Consider the following 16212-nt stretch of genomic DNA (forward strand, 5'->3'; position numbering starts at 1 on the left):
TCAGAGTGGATGGGTGGAGACGAACCCCCACCCCAAAGTGCCATGGACTCAGAGTGGGACGAAGAGCACGACACAACGCCACTGCTGTCACCAACACCCTCCACCATCGCAGAAACACTCACCACGGTTGGGCACTTTAGTGATGAGGCGTCTGGTACACTCACTGGTGCGCACAACACAGCCGTCCCGGTACAGCAGGTGGAGGTAGGAGCAGCAGAGGGACCGGGCGGTCGGAGGGCAGCCCAGGCCAAGCGAACATCTGCCGCCCAGATGGATCCCGGGTTCCTGCAGTTACCACACCCACACATAGATCCGATGCAACCACCGACACGGAGACGAGCGAATAGGGTGACGGGTGGCTTGCGGCGGCTGCGGTCGCAGGTGGAGGAGTCCACCCGCGTCCAGGAGCTGGGAGTGGTCCCGGTCATGCGTGCCACCCAGGCTGACACCGCACGGGTGGCGTCCGCGGTGGAGGCAATGGGTGCGACGGTGTCAGACATGTGGAACGGTTTGCGAGGCCTGGGGCCTTCCGTGCAGGCGGCGTCTGTGGCCCAGGAAATGGCTGCCCTCTCACAGGAGGCCATGAGCCAGTGCCAGCGCCAGATGGCAGAGGCGCTCAACGCCATAGCCCAGTCTCAGCAGGCCATGGCCCAGTCTCAGCAGGCCATAGCCCAGTCTCTGCAGGCCATAGCCCAGTCTCTGCAGGCCATGGCCCAGTCTCTGCAGGCCATGGCCCAGTCTCAGCAGGCCATCGCTGAGGGCATCGGCGCCAGTGGCCATGTGCGAGCTGGCGTCGCACTGTCGCAGACAGGGTTCGACAACCCCCTGGGCTCCATGGCTGCAAACCTGCAGACCCCTGTCGATACCAGCACGGGCCTCCAGGACTGGCAGCGCCAGATGTCGGGGGCGCGTCGGATGGCCAGTCCGTTCGCATCCCCCACCCATGTAGAGGCCTGGGGGCCATCGGGCACCCCGAGGGAGGAGGAGGTGGTGTGGTCCGTCCCGGCTCCCTCTGTAGGGGAGGTCCCGGTACACCGCGACACCTCGGACTCCCCCCCTTCCGTCCCAGGTGCATCGGGTGGGCAACGGGCAGGACAGGCTGGCAGCTCGCCATCCCAGTCGCCCGGGCCGCAGCCTGGCCCATCTAGGCCAGGACGCCCCAGGAAACGGCCGCCAAAGGGATCCAGTGTCAGAGGGCAGGAATCACAGGAGTCCACCTCCAGTTCTGCTGTACCGTCTGGGGAACCACGTAGACGTAGTCAAAGGGCCCGTAAGGCCAAACAATTAGACACTGAGTAAGTTGGCACGGGTGCAGGGCACAGATGAGTTTTAGGCGCTAGGGCACGTGCATGAACTCCTTTGGTTATTAAAGTCAATGTTACACCTACCGAACCGAAGCTGCCTTTGTGCTCTGTCCAAAGTGTGCGGGGGTGTCATGTACGTTGAGCGCAAGTGTGTGTGTGAGGGGTGGTCTTACCTCAGCCCCAGGTGAGTCTGCCCCCTTCCCCCTGGGCCGCCATCAACATCCCCCGGGCAGAGGACAGGACCGTGCGCTGCAGTGTCACAGCCGCATGCAGGGATGGTCCGGGTGGATGGTGGTACTGTGGCCATGGGTCAGACATAGTCCAACGATGTAGAGCCAGGAGCTCATCGGAGGCGGGCTGTCATCATTCTCCATGGCCTGCGATAGACACGCGTCCACCCGCAACTGGGTGAGCCCGGCCCGTTGTGCCGCCGGTGGATCGGCAATTGGGAGTGGGGGGGTGGTGTGCATGCGGGTGGGGTGTGTGGGGTTGGGGAGGGGGGTGATGGTGCTGGGTGGATGGATGGGTGGGGGGTGTGGGTGGTCGGCTGTTGTCATGGTGTGCGGTCTGTGGCCATACTACCCGATTCCCACGCCCATCTAGTCAGTGAAGCGGGCGTCTATCAGTCTGTCCCATGCCCGCTGGGCCAGCCGGTAACGGTGGACAGCCACCCGTCTGTGTCTACCCCGTCTGCCCTGACCATTGCCCCCATCCCCCTCATCTGGGGAGGACTGGGCCTCTTCCTGCTGCTCCTCCACTCCGCCCTCCTCTGCCTGCGGCACATCGCCCCTCTGCTGGGCTATGTTGTGCAGGACGCAGCACACCACAATGATGCGGCCGACCCTATCTGACCGATACTGGAGGGCGCCCCCAGAGAGGTCCAGGCACCTGAAACGCATCTTCAGCACGCCAAAGCACCTCTCGATCACTCCCCTTGTCGCTACATGGGCATCATTGTAGCGGTTCTCCGCCTCATTGCGTGGCCTCCGTATAGGCGTCATCAGCCACGATCGCAATGGGTAGCCCCTGTCGCCCAGCAACCAGCCCCTCAGCCGGGGATGGCGTCCCTCGTACATGCCGGGGATGGATGACCGCGACAACACGAATGAGTCATGTACACTGCCTGGGTAACGGGCGCAGACGTGCAGGATCATCATGCGGTGGTCGCAGACCACCTGTACGTTCATCGAATAGGTCCCCTTCCTATTAGTGAACACGGCCCTGTTATCTGCAGGTGGCCGCACGGCGACGTGCATCCCATCGATCGCACCCTGGACCATGGGGAACCCGGCAATGGCAGAGAAGCCCACGGCCCGGGCATCTTGGCTGGCCCGGTCCACGGGGAAGCGGATGTAGCGGTGCGCCATGGCATAAAGGGCATCTGTCACTGCCCGGATGCACCGATGCACCGATGTCTGCGATATGCCGGACAGGTCCCCACTCGGTGCCTGGAATGACCCCGTTGCATAAAAGTTCAGGGCCACCGTAACCTTGACGGACACGGGGAGAGGGTGTCCCCCGCCAGTGCCACGCGGTGACAGGTGTGCCAGCAGGTGGCAGATGTGTGCCACGGTTTCCCGGCTCATCCGGAGTCTCCTCCTGCATTCCCGGTCCGTGAGGTCCTGGTATGACTGCCGGGGCCGGTACACACGGGGCGCCCTCGGGTGCCTCCGTTGCCGTGGGGCCGCGACGTCCTCCTCCCCCTCCTCGTCCTGTCGGTCAGGTGTCCCTCCAGCCTGGGCGGCTGCCGCCTGCCCCTCTGCGGCAGCCTGCGCCGCCTCTCTGGCACGCTCCTCCTCCTCCTCCTCCTCCTCCTCCTCCTCATCCAGGGCAACATAGACATGAGCGGCTGCCACCACGGCGGCCAACATCGCTGGATGATCTGAAAACATGACGGCCTGGTGGGGGGGAGGGGAACGACGACATGTCATCATTGCCCATATCCCCTCCTCCCCCCAGCCAGGTGGCATGGACCGCATGGGTCCAACTGTTGGAGGCTGGCACCTGGCCAGGTGGACCAACTCATTTGCCCTCCCATCACCCACCCCGGCACGGACCCCCCCCCCGCCCCAACCTCCACCCCAGCACGGACCCCCCCCCCCAACCTCCACCCCGGCACGGACCCCCTCCACAACCCCCAACCTCCACCCCGGCACGGACCCCCTCCCCAACCCCCAACCTCCACCCCGGCACGGACCCCCTCCCCAACCCACAACCTCCACCCCAGCACGGACCCCCCCCCAACCTCCACCCCGGCACGGAACCCCTCCCCAACCCCCAACCTCCACCCCGGCACGGACACCCTCCCCAACCCCCAACCTCCACCCCAGCACGGACCCCCCCCCCCAACCTCCACCCCGGCACGGACCCCCTCCACAACCCCCAACCTCCACCCCGGCACAGACCCCCTCCACAACCCCCAACCTCCACCCCGGCACGGACCCCCTCCCCAACCCCCAACCTCCACCCCAGCACGGACCCCCCCCCCCAACCTCCACCCCGGCACGGACCCCCTCCACAACCCCCAACCTCCACCCCGGCACGGACCCCCTCCCGGCACTCCCCCGGAGCCCAGCCTACTCTAACCACCCCCCCCCCCCCCCCCCCGCCGCACACACACACCAGCCGAGACACACCTCTCCTCAGGCAATCAGTCTGCGGCCACGCCATTTCCTGCCCAGAGCCAACCCCCCAGGCCGTCACTCACCTCCTCGCTGGTCGGCGTGAGCCTGGAGCACCGGGTCACGCCGATGAAAAGGAGGTTTGATTGACGTCGACGTGAACGGTCATCACGTCGACGGGACTTCGGCCCATCCGGAAGGGAGAATATCGGCAGGCCGAAAATCGGCTGCCTTGCGCAGACCCGTGACATTCTCCGCGGCAGCGGCGCCATTAACGCCCCGCCGACTTTTCTCCCTTCGGAGACTTCGGCGGGGGCGGGATTCACGGCGGCCAACGGCCATTCTCTGACCCGGCGGGGGGTCGGAGAATGACGCCCCTGATCTGTCAAAGGAAGGATTCCTAGTTCAAGGGACCCTGAGTTCTTGGGACTTCCTGAGGCTCCAGCAGCCACAGGGATCGAAATAAGATATGAGAAGGCTATCACCCGGATCTCTGATTCTTCCTGGGCAGAAGAAATTAAGTGAAATGCTTTCCCTGCTGATAGGAGGAATAGACCTGACTCTCAAACTGAACGGGCAGGGATCGAAGTGGCCGAGGAAGCCGGAACAAGGAGCGTGGCCCCTCGGACCTGCACTCGGTGTCCCAAGAGAATTAATGGCTCCACGAGGCCAGGGAAGGTGAGTGGCATTCCAATTTCAGGTGGTACCCCACAGTCTGACTTCTACAGTGCATCCTCCAGTGCAACACTCCTCAGACCAGAACACATTAAAGCTGCACTCGTTCACTTCTATCCAGGCAACTCCCTTTTTCCCGACCGGAACACACTCACTTTGTTGGCATTCCCATCCATGGCTCGCAGTCACCCCCACAAATGTTGTCATAGTATCCATTTTGCAAAATCCACTTTTCACACTCCTAACTCTTATTTCTCTCTCTTTCGGGTAGAGTAAACAGCTTCAGGGAGAGTCAGAGAAGCAGAGGGCACCTCTCCAGTGATAGTCACCTTGGCGGCCACTGCATTGGTCAGGTCCCACCAGATCTGCACTGGATCTCGGTGTCCATCCTGCCTTCGCAGTGGTGCAGCGTGTTGCTGTGGAGAAGGCAGCTGGTGCTATTCTTGGTGTTGCAGCTACCCTTCTTCCTCATCAGAATTCCAAGATAGAGTTGTTTAAGGTGTGTTTCCGTGCTACAGGGAGAGCTGGCAGCAGGGAACTGCAGATCAAGGCTAGTAAAGTCCAAGGGAGGTGAAATTACTTCTAAAAGTTTGCAAATTACCAGTGAAGCACTGAAATCAGGTTCTCGGAGCAAGTGCTGTGTGCACAAGTCTTTCACTTTGGTTAACGAGTAGCTTTTCAGTTTCACCGTTTAAAGCCTAACAATCTCATAGCTCAATGATTCCACATACTGGGCAAGATCTTCCGGCTGTCCATGCTGGTGGGATCTTCTGGTCCCTCCAATGGCACAACCCCACCGCCAGCCAATGGCGGGCCACCTCCCACCGCCGAGGAAACACACCGTGGGGAGGCCAGAGAATCTCGCCCTGGGTCTTCATCTGGTTGACCTTGATGAGTTGTTGTCTCCTTGGATTTGTATTCTTGCGAAATGTCCTGATGAGTGCAAGATGAAAAACTTTGACAAGAATGTCTCTGTTTTCAGAAATACTCAAGTTCTTCATTTAGTCTTCATAGCATCATTAGAATGGGCTACAATACAACAGTAATCACTTCAAAAGCACTTAATCAGCTGTAAGTATGGGAGTGCTATGGCTGTGGAAGATGCAATGTAAATGTTTTCCTGTCATAACCACTGTCATAATATACACCAGTATATCATGGTGCAGACACACACTAATGGACACACAGTGGGACCAATCAACATACACAACACCGCAGCCAATCACCAGTGAGAGCACACGCACTATAAAGACAGGGGGCATCAGAGGCCCCGCTCATTCGAGTAGCAGCTAGCTAGTAGGACAGAGCTCACAGCCTGCAACACAGACATTTGCAGGGTAAGGACGAACCTTTCCAATCCTTTCTAACGCTCCTCCGCATCCTTGCGCAGTCTTGCAGCTACGGGCCCACCTCCAACTCCATGATACGCGACCAGATCGTTTTCAGTGTTCAGTCGGATCCCTACGTCAGCAGCTCCTCAAAGTAAAGCAACTCACCCTAGCGACCGCCATCAAGACCTGTGTCCTACATGAAAATGCTACCAGTCGGTACTCCCATATACAAGCGGCTGAAAAGGCGGAACGGGTCCAAGTGATTGAGCACCTCCAGGGCCTCAGCCTGGATGAGGGCGGCCATTTCGCCCGCTTTTGGCTGACTCCCGCGCTTGTACGCACCAAACGAGGGGACGGCGACGTGCATGTGCGGTGGCGCAGCGAACGTGCTGACGTCAAGACGTGCGGCAACTGTGGTTCCACCCATTTAGAGGCAATGCCCCGCAAAGTCACGACAATGCCTACGATGTGGAAGACTTGGCCACTATGCTGCCTGCTGTCGAGCAGCTCAGCCTTCCAATTCATATCGCTTCAGCCAGCCTCGCAGGAATGTTCGGGCAATTCAACCCACGGTCACCGAGTCCGATTCTGACCTCCCACACAGCAGTGACACCGAGGACCCGAAGGCGCCTTTTCGAGTCGGTGTCGTAACGAAAAACAGGCTGTCCCCGAATCTAAGACACCAGCCGCTGTCGATATACAGCATCGATCCAGACGATGAGTGGTGTGCCACCCTGACGGTCAACCAGAATTTGTTGCCCACCTCAGAGACTTAATTTGTGAACTTTGCACTAATGGACTCTCTGGTCTGTTCTGTTCTTCCGTTTAATTGTTCAAGTGGTTTGTATATAGTGTTCATCTTGTTATTTGTGTGACACACTGTTTTTTTCTGCACCAGGCACCTTCCCATGTAAATAGCTTAGTTTTATGTACATAGTCCTGTAAATATTTCGCACACATGTAGTCAGGAACATTCACCACATACTATTTATTGTCACGCAGGCACATTTTTTTATATAAAAGGGGGGATGTCATAATATACACCAGTATATCATGGTGCAGACACACACTGATGGACACACAGTGGGACCAATCAACATACGCAACACCGCAGCCAATCACCAGTGAGAGCACACGCACTATAAAGACAGGGGGCATCAGAGTTCCCGGTAGCAGCTAGCCAGCAGCACAGAGCTCACAGCCTGCAACACAGACAGTCACCATGTGCTGAGTGCATCAACTGGTTTGGACAAGGCAAAGGTCTTTAGTTAAAGCTAGTATCGTATTTACCCACAGTTCAAGTATGATGTAATAGTTAACCTTTTAATAAAATAGTGTTGCACTACTTCAAGTGTTGGTGACCTGTATGTGATCCAGAACATCCAACACATCAACCACATTACCAATTAACCCTGAGCCAACTCGTACTGGGGTGCCCTGTTGAACAGCCGTTGTAAATTATATTTCTAGGATGTAGGACTCCATTGGAGAAGGGGTTGTCCAAATACAACAAGGCGTTCATTAGTATAATGGTTACAGTGTAGTAAAACCTCCCCAGGTGCTTCGCAGGAACCTTAGCAGACAAAATTTGCCCTAAAGCACGTAATAATATAGGTGGTCAAAGTGTGGTCAAAGATGTAGGTTTTAAGGACACACAGTTGTGTATATCCCTGATTTTAATCTAACATGCCACCCATTTTACAACCCATCTGATTTTGCTCTGTGTGATTTTATTATTAAAAAATATATATTTTTATTCAAGTTTTGTGATTTTCTGACCAGAATCAAGTAGTTTTGGGGTCCAGTCTGAATCTGCCCCGGCCTGTTGGGGGGATTGGACTAATTTAGTGGCTTATTTGTCCATTGGGGGGAGCTAGTCACAATGTCACGTGCCATTTGGCGAAAGGGCGAAGGTTAGTGGATATGGTGCTGCCAGAGCACAATGGGAGTAGGGAGGAAAATGGAGTTGCTCTTCAAATCCTAACCATCTGCACTTACATGTGTTTAGGAAATCTGGTCCTTTTCCACTTCTGTGCAAAACAAATATCTCTAAAAAGTCTTCTGCTTTCAGCAAGCCATTTCAAAAGAGGGTTAATGATAATCTATCCTGATTTGAGTGTTTGTCATAACAACTTGTTATCAGGCACTCACTTGAAAAGTGTGTCCCAACAGATGAAACTCTTGCATATTAGTTACCACAAGACTTTAAAGGTCTCCTTCAGATTATTTTAATTTCAAAACACTAAATTAAACAAAAATGTTTTGTTGCTCAGTTGGCTGCTTCGACGGCCATGTTGCTATGGGAACAGCACATTATCACAAAAGCTTTGTTTATTATTATCCATGCTAAGAATTGTCATTTAATGACGGGCCCCAAACTTAATCGACAGCCGATCTTGTCATGATATTCAAACACACACATCATGATGGACACACTAACAGGCAAATCAGAGTACACAACACCACAACCAATCACAGACAAGAACACCAACCACATAAAAAGCACGAGCACGACACCTGGAGGTCAGTAGGTCTGGGGAGAAGGAAGCATGAAAGAGCTGTTGAAACACCACAAGCAGGGAGCCCCCCACGTGCAGAGTGCAAAGACCAAGTTGTAAATAGTGAGTTTAAATAAACAAGTGTTGTACCATATGCAACTGTGTTGGCTCTTCTGTGTGTTAGAACACCCAACACCACATGGTACAGGAGTGGATCGATACCTGCCTACCAACCTGCCATTCTGGACATGGACCACACCGGCAAACCGCAGCCGATGCAAGTCACGGGGAACCTAGGCACCAACTGGAAGCTCTACAGGCAGCGATTTGACCTGTACATCCGTGCCACCGAAAAACAGAATGTCTCGGATGATTCGAAGATTGCAATGCTCCTCTTCTACGCAGGCCCCCACCCAAATGATGTCTTTAATTCACTGGTGTTCGAGGAAGGCGAAAACCAGGCCAAATATGACACGGTCATCCTCAAAATGGACCAGCACTTTCAAACTGAAGTAAACGAAACTTTCGAAAGATACATCTTTCAGCAACGCCTGCAAGGTAAGGAGGAGCTTTTTCAACCCTTTTTGACGCACCTCCGGATTCTAGCGCAGTCCTGCGGTTACGGCACCACCACAGAGTCCATGATCAGGGACCAGATTGTTTTTGGCGTTGCCTCCAGTGGCCTACGCCAGCAGCTTCTTAAAATAAAGAGCCTCACCTTAGCGTCTGCTGTGGAAGCCTGTGTCCTCCATGAAAATGCGACCTGCCGTTTTGCCCGATTCCAGGCGTCCGAGTTGGCACGGAGGGGGTCCCCAGCCGTCGAATCGGCAAGCCAGGCCGCCCACGACGTTGAACGCATCCAGGCCGTCGATTTCTTCCCGCCCCACGGCCCGGACGACAGCGGCCGCTTCCCGCGCTTTTCGCGGTCTCCCGCGCAGGTGCGCGCCAAGAATAACGGCCACAACGAGGGACGCACTGCGCAGGCGCGCCCACCGCAAGATCGCACTGCGCATGCGCAGTGGCGCAACGAACGCCGTGACGTCATGACGTGCAGCAAGTGTGGAGGTCTACACTTAAAAGGGCAATGTCCTGCAAAATACCAACAGTGCAACAGATGTGCCATGATAGGCCACTACGCAGCCCGCTGTCGTGCGGCTCAACCCATGGATCCGGCGCATCCTCGACAACCTCGCACACGAGTCAGGACCGTCCAGCCCACGCATCAAGACTTCCAGTTAAGTGATGCAGATGACCAGGATGACTTCAGAGTTGCCGTCATTGATGTCAACAAGGTCAATGCCATCAATCCAGACGATGAGTGGTGTGCCACCCTGACGGTCAACCGATCGCGCGTCGCCTTCCGTCTGGACACCGGCGCATCCGCCAACCTGATTGCTTACTCTGCAGTCCAGGCCATGAAGGTCAAACCACTCATCACACCATCCCGGCTTAAGATGGTTGACTATAACGGGAACGTTATCCCGTCCGTAGGATCTTGCCAGCTACAGGTGACTCACAAGGGGTACACGGCCACACTCCCCTTCGAAGTTGTGGGCTCATCAAAGGACTCGTTACTGGGCGCACAAGCGTGTAAGGTCCTTCACCTGGTACAGCGCATCATGTCTCTCTCTCCAGATGAGATATCCGACTTCCCGGATGCTGAGTTCCACGCGAATCTCCATTCCCTCCTCGCTCACAACCAGGAGGTTTTTGAAGGCATGGGGACATTGCCACACACGTACAAGATTCGACTCAGACCGGACGCCATCCCTGTCGTTCACGCACCTCGCAGGGTTCCTGCGCCTCTCAAAGACCGCCTCAAGGCACAACTGCAGATTCTTCAGGACCAAGGGGTCCTATCCAAGGTCACGGAGCCCACGCCATGGGTCAGCTCCATGGTCTGTGTAAAGAAGCCCTCTGGCGAGCTCCGTATATGTATAGATCCAAAAGATCTGAACAACAACATCATGCGGGAACACTATCCCATCCCAAAACGAGAAGACCTCACCAGCGAGATGGCGCGAGCCAACATATTCACTAAATTGGATGCGTCCAAAGGATTCTGGCAGATCCAACTGGACCCGGCCAGCCGAAGACTATGCACATTCAACACCCCTTTTGGCAGATTCTGCTACAACCGGATGCCATTCGGCATCATTTCGGCATCTGAAGTATTCCACCGCATTATGGAGCAGATGATGGAAGGCATCGAAGGGGTACGTGTATATGTGGACGATATCATCATTTGGTCCACCACTCCGCAGGAACACATGCATCGTCTTCGACGTGTCTTCACCCGCATACGGCAAAATGGCCTGCGTCTCAACCGTGCGAAGTGTGCTTTCGGCCAGACGGAGCTGAAATTCCTCGGGGACCACATCTCAAGGTCCGGGGTCCGTCCCGATGCAGACAAGGTTAGCGCCATCACAGCCATGCCACGACCGGCTGACAAGAAGGCTGTCTTAAGATTCCTGGGCATGGTCAACTTCCTTGGGAAGTTCATTCCCAACCTGGCTTCTCATACAACAAACATGCGCCATCTCGTAAAAAAATCGACGGAATTCAACTGGCACCAGTCGCATCAGCAGGAATGGGAGGAGCTCAAGCACAAACTGGTCACGGCACCAGTGCTGGCCTTCTTTGACGCGACTCGCCCTACAAAGATCTCAACAGACGCCAGCCAATCTGGTATTGGAGCGGTACTCCTGCAAAAAGACAGCACGTCATCATGGGCCCCGGTTGCGTATGCCTCACGAGCCATGACCCCTACCGAACAGCGCTACGCGCAAATCGAAAAAGAATGCCTGGGCTTGTTAACTGGACTGGACAAGTTCCACGACTATGTGTATGGCCTGCCACGATTCACGGTCGAAACTGACCACCGCCCCCTGGTCAACATCATTAACAAAGACCTGAACGACATGACTCCTCGCCTCCAGCGCATCTTACTCAAACTCAGGAGGTACGATTTTGAACTGATCTACACTCCGGGGAAGGAACTCATAGTGGCGGACACTCTTTCCCGAGCAGTGAGCACACCACCAGATGCGGAGGGGTTCGTGCGTCAAATTGAGGCACACGTGACTCTGACAGCAGCAAATATGCCAGCTGATGATCCTTGTCTGGCCCACATACGCGCAGAGACGGCGACTGACCCTCTGCTGCAGCGAGTGATGCGCCACATGACGGAAGGGTGGCTAAAAGGGCAGTGCCCCCAGTTTTACAATGTGCGAGATGATCTCACCAATATAGACGGGGTCCTTATGAAATCGCATAGGATCGTCATTCCACACAGTGTGCGCCAGATGATTCTTCGTCAACTACACGAAGGCCACTTGGGTGTCGAAAAATGCAGACGAAGGGCCCGGGCGGCGGTATATTGGCCGGGTATTAATGAAGACATAGCCAACATGGTGCTCAACTGCACAACCTGTCAGAGGTTTCAGCCGGCGCAACCTCCGGAAACACTTCTACCACACGAGATGGTGACGTCCCCCTGGGCGAAGGTGGGTGTTGACCTATTTCACGCGCTCGGCAGAGATTACATTGTTATTATAGACTACTTCTCAAACTACCCGGAAGTCATGCCTCTCCATGATCTGACGTCGTCCGCAGTCATTGGGGCCTGCAAGGAAACGTTTGCTCGCCATGGCATTCCAAGGACTGTCATGTCAGACAATGGACCTTGTTTTGCCAGCCGTGAATGGTCGTCCTTTGCCGCAGCATATGGTTTCACTCATGTGACATCCAGCCCTCTGCATCCACAATCGAACGGGAAGGCTGAAAAGGGTGTCCACATCGCAAAGCGGCTCCTGTGCAAGGCGGCTGATGCCGGATCGGACTTTAACCTTGCCTTGCTGGCCTATCGATCGGCCCCGTTATCCACGGGCCTCTCGCCAGCGCAGCTACTAATGGGTCGCTCCCTCAGGACGACGGTACCTTCCGTCCTGGCACCGACAACAGACCATGAGGCGGTTCTTCGGGACATGCAACTGCAGCGTGATCGCCAGAAAGGTCGGTACGACACACGAGCGACGGACCTGCCCCCCCTGTCCTCCGGAGACAAAGTACGCGTCCATCAACCGTATGGTGGCTGGTCAGCACCGGCCGAAGTCCTCCGACAAGTGGCTCCCCGCTCGTTCCTGGTTCGCATGCCGGATGGTTCCGTGCGTCGCCGCAATCGGCGCGCCCTTCGCCGACTTCCACGTTCACAGCCACACAACACGCCAGATCCTCAACAGGCTTCCGAGGATGACTTTGTGGAGCTGCCGCACATCACGCCCTTTCCATCGCCACCCATGGCCATGCCTGCACAGCAGCCGGTGGTTCTTGATCCACCCTTAAGGCGGTCAACCCGAATTCGTCGCAAACCCATTAGAATGGACTTATAATACAGTTCATATGTTTAATAAGTTGGACAATTTTACATGATAACCTGTTGTTGTTTATCGTTCCAGATGTCGTCTGACTGGACAACTGTTCAAAATTTTTTTTTCTTCTTCTCTCGTTCGCATTTCTGTTATGTTATGGTACAACTGGATTCATGTGACGCACTCGACATCGCCCCATGTACATAGTTCCGTCATAGACACATGCTGCACACGACACACACACACTCTTAGATGCACTCACGTCACGATCATATTTATTACCACGTAGGCACATATCTTTGTAAAAAGGGGGGATGTCATGATATTCAAACACACACATCATGATGGACACACTAACAGGCAAATCAGAGTACACAACACCACAACCAATCACAGACAAGAACACCAACCACATAAAAAGCACGAGCACGACACCTGGAGGTCAGTAGGTCTGGGGAGAAGGAAGCATGAAAGAGCTGTTGAAACACCACAAGCAGGGAGCCCCCCACGTGCAGAGTGCAAAGACCAAGTTGTAAATAGTGAGTTTAAATAAACAAGTGTTGTACCATATGCAACTGTGTTGGCTCTTCTGTGTGTTAGAACACCCAACACCACAGATCTCATCGTGATATAACGGGTTGGGAGACGAACAACGGTATAACGGGTCCGTGCAAAACATCTAGTTGCCTGCCCCTCAACAAAGTGCCATGAAAACAAAATTAACTGGCCAACCGTCACATTTGGTCTTTGGAACTTGACTTTCCTGTAAGCAAATTGACTGTTACGCTTACCAACACGACTAATGCTGACTGCCCTTCTAAAGTACTTGGCAGTGAAGCATTTTAGGAGTGGCATAAATCATTCCACAACAAATGCTAGTTTGTTCTAATTTTTAATTAAAATTTGGGAATTGTTTTTTTCTCTTTTTTAACATAAATTTAGGATATCCAATTTTTTTTTCAATTAAGGGGCAATTTAGCGTGGCCAATCCACCTAGCTCGCACATATTTAGTTTGTGGCAAACACGGGGAGAATGTGCAAACTCCACACGGACAGTGATCCGGGGCCGTGATCGAACCCGAGTCCTCGGCGCCGTGAGGCAACAGTGCTACCGTGCCACCCTAAAAAACATTGTGAGTTCGGCCCATCGAATCTGCACCGGCCATGGAAAGAGCACCCCACCTAAACCCACACTTCCAACCTATCCCAGTAACCCCAGCTAACCCTTTTGGACTCTAAGGGCAATTTAGGATGGCCAATCCACCTAACCGGCACATCTTTGGACTGTGGGAGGAAACCAGAGCGTCCGGAGGAAACCCACGCAGACACGGGGAGAACGTGCAGACTCCGCACAGACAGTGACCCAAGCCAGGAATCGAACCTGGGACCCTGGAGCTGAGAAAGAACTGTGCTAACCACTGTGCTACCGTGCTGCCCTACATGGTAAGGAATAATTTGTTCACAACACTCCATAACCAACAGGGAAATAAATGACCAGAAATGATTTTGCGGGTTGTTGGTTGAACGATAAGTATTGTCTTGTATGCGAAGGGGACCTCTGCTTTTTTCTCAATATTTTCCATTCATCAGAGAGGACAATTAGGGCCCGGGTTGAATATTCCACCTGAAAGACAGCATCCTTGACAGTGCAGCATTCCCTGGGTACTGCATTGAAATATCAGCCTGGATTTTGGACCAAAGTTTCTGGAATGCGACTTGAACCCATGATCAGTGGACTCGGAGGCTTTTATCACCGAGCCAGGCTGACACTTAAAAGAATGTACTATATCCAGAAGGATCCATGTTCGGAGTAATTAACACAAGATTTGGGATTCAGTTGCTCAACCTTGACAAATGATCGCACTGTTGGAAGAAAAAGGCATTAAAAAGTAGCTCTAACAAGGTATGGCAGCTCATGGGAATAGTACAGAGGCAGAGGCCATTGGCACTGAAGTAGAGTGCGGCAAAAAGCCATGAAGCTATTATGGAAACAAGTAAGTACTTTGAACAGGGCAGCCGAATGTAACGTCCATATACTGCAATAAACAAGTCTAAATGGAACAGGAAGGCACCCAGAAAATATTTCTGATGCCTTGAGATGGCAAGTCAACCCCTGAATCTCAAGGGGCTGAATAGAATGTATCAGCATCAGGCCTGGTAAGTGAATTAAACAATACCTTCTGCCTTGTTTAATTAGAAATAAACAGTAGTACAGCACTAATGAAAGAGATTTTACCAACACGCAAACCAAAAATATTCAGCAACCTCGCGTAAATTCTCAAGGTTAATGTCACTTGTCCATCTCTATCCAAAGTGATTTCAGCAAATTATATAACCATTGCCTCCTCATATTTGGAAACAATCGTACTACATTTTATGCAGTGTCTAAAATTTGATATCAAACACTGGCAAGGTGGTGTGTTTTTACCACCTGTGCTATGTATTGGCTTGCCCCGAATGCCTAGAGGCAGCATGGTGGCACAGTAGTTAGCACAGCTGCCTCACAGTGTCAGGGATGCTGGTTTGATTCCAGCCTTGGGTGACTGTCTGTGCGGAGTCTGCACATTCTCCCTGTGCCTGCATAGGTTTCCTCCCAGTCTAAACATGTGCAGGTTAGATGGCATGGCCATGATAAATTGCCCTAGTGTCCAAAGATGTGCAGGTTAGAATCATAGAATTTACAGTGCAGAAGGAGGCCATTCTGCTCATCGATTCTGCACCAGCCCTTGGAAAGAGCACCTTACTTAAGCCCACATCTCCACCCTATCCCCGTAACCAGTAACCCCACCGAACCTTTTTTGGACACCAAGGGGCAATTCAGCATGGCCAGTGGGAGGAAACCGGAGCACCCGGAGGAAACCCACGCAGATATGGGGAGAAAATGCAAACTCCACATAGACAGTCACACGAGGCCGGGATTGAACCTGGGACCCTGGAGCTGTGAGGCAGCAGTGCTAACCACTGTGCCACCATGCCGCCCCAGGTTAGGTGGGGTGGCCATGCTAAATTACCATTAGTATCCAAACATGTGCAGGTTAGATTGAGATATGGGTTATTGAGATTGGGTGGGGGAGTGGGCCTAGGTAGGGTACTCTTTCAGAGGTTTGGTGAAGACCCAGTGGGCTGAATGGCCTCCTTCTGCACTGTTGGGATTCTATGGAAACCTGGCTGTACTGACTGAGTGTTTTCCCTCTATTTAAATGAATGGTCTGAAAATTGGGCAGTGTCATAACAGGCATGCAGCCCTGTTAGACTAACTGTCTCAAATCACTAAATTTCGCACTATGGGAGCTGGCAACGGGCTGTAAAATGGCACTGGGTCAACCCATGCTGATTGTTACTTTTGTAAGGGTGACTGTGCCATTGTCTCGTACAAGCACTGGAAGCAGCAGAGTGGGAAGGCCGTACTGCCA

This window comes from Scyliorhinus torazame, chromosome 6, assembly GCF_047496885.1.
Source record: "Scyliorhinus torazame isolate Kashiwa2021f chromosome 6, sScyTor2.1, whole genome shotgun sequence".
Taxonomy (NCBI): Eukaryota; Metazoa; Chordata; class Chondrichthyes; order Carcharhiniformes; family Scyliorhinidae; genus Scyliorhinus; species Scyliorhinus torazame.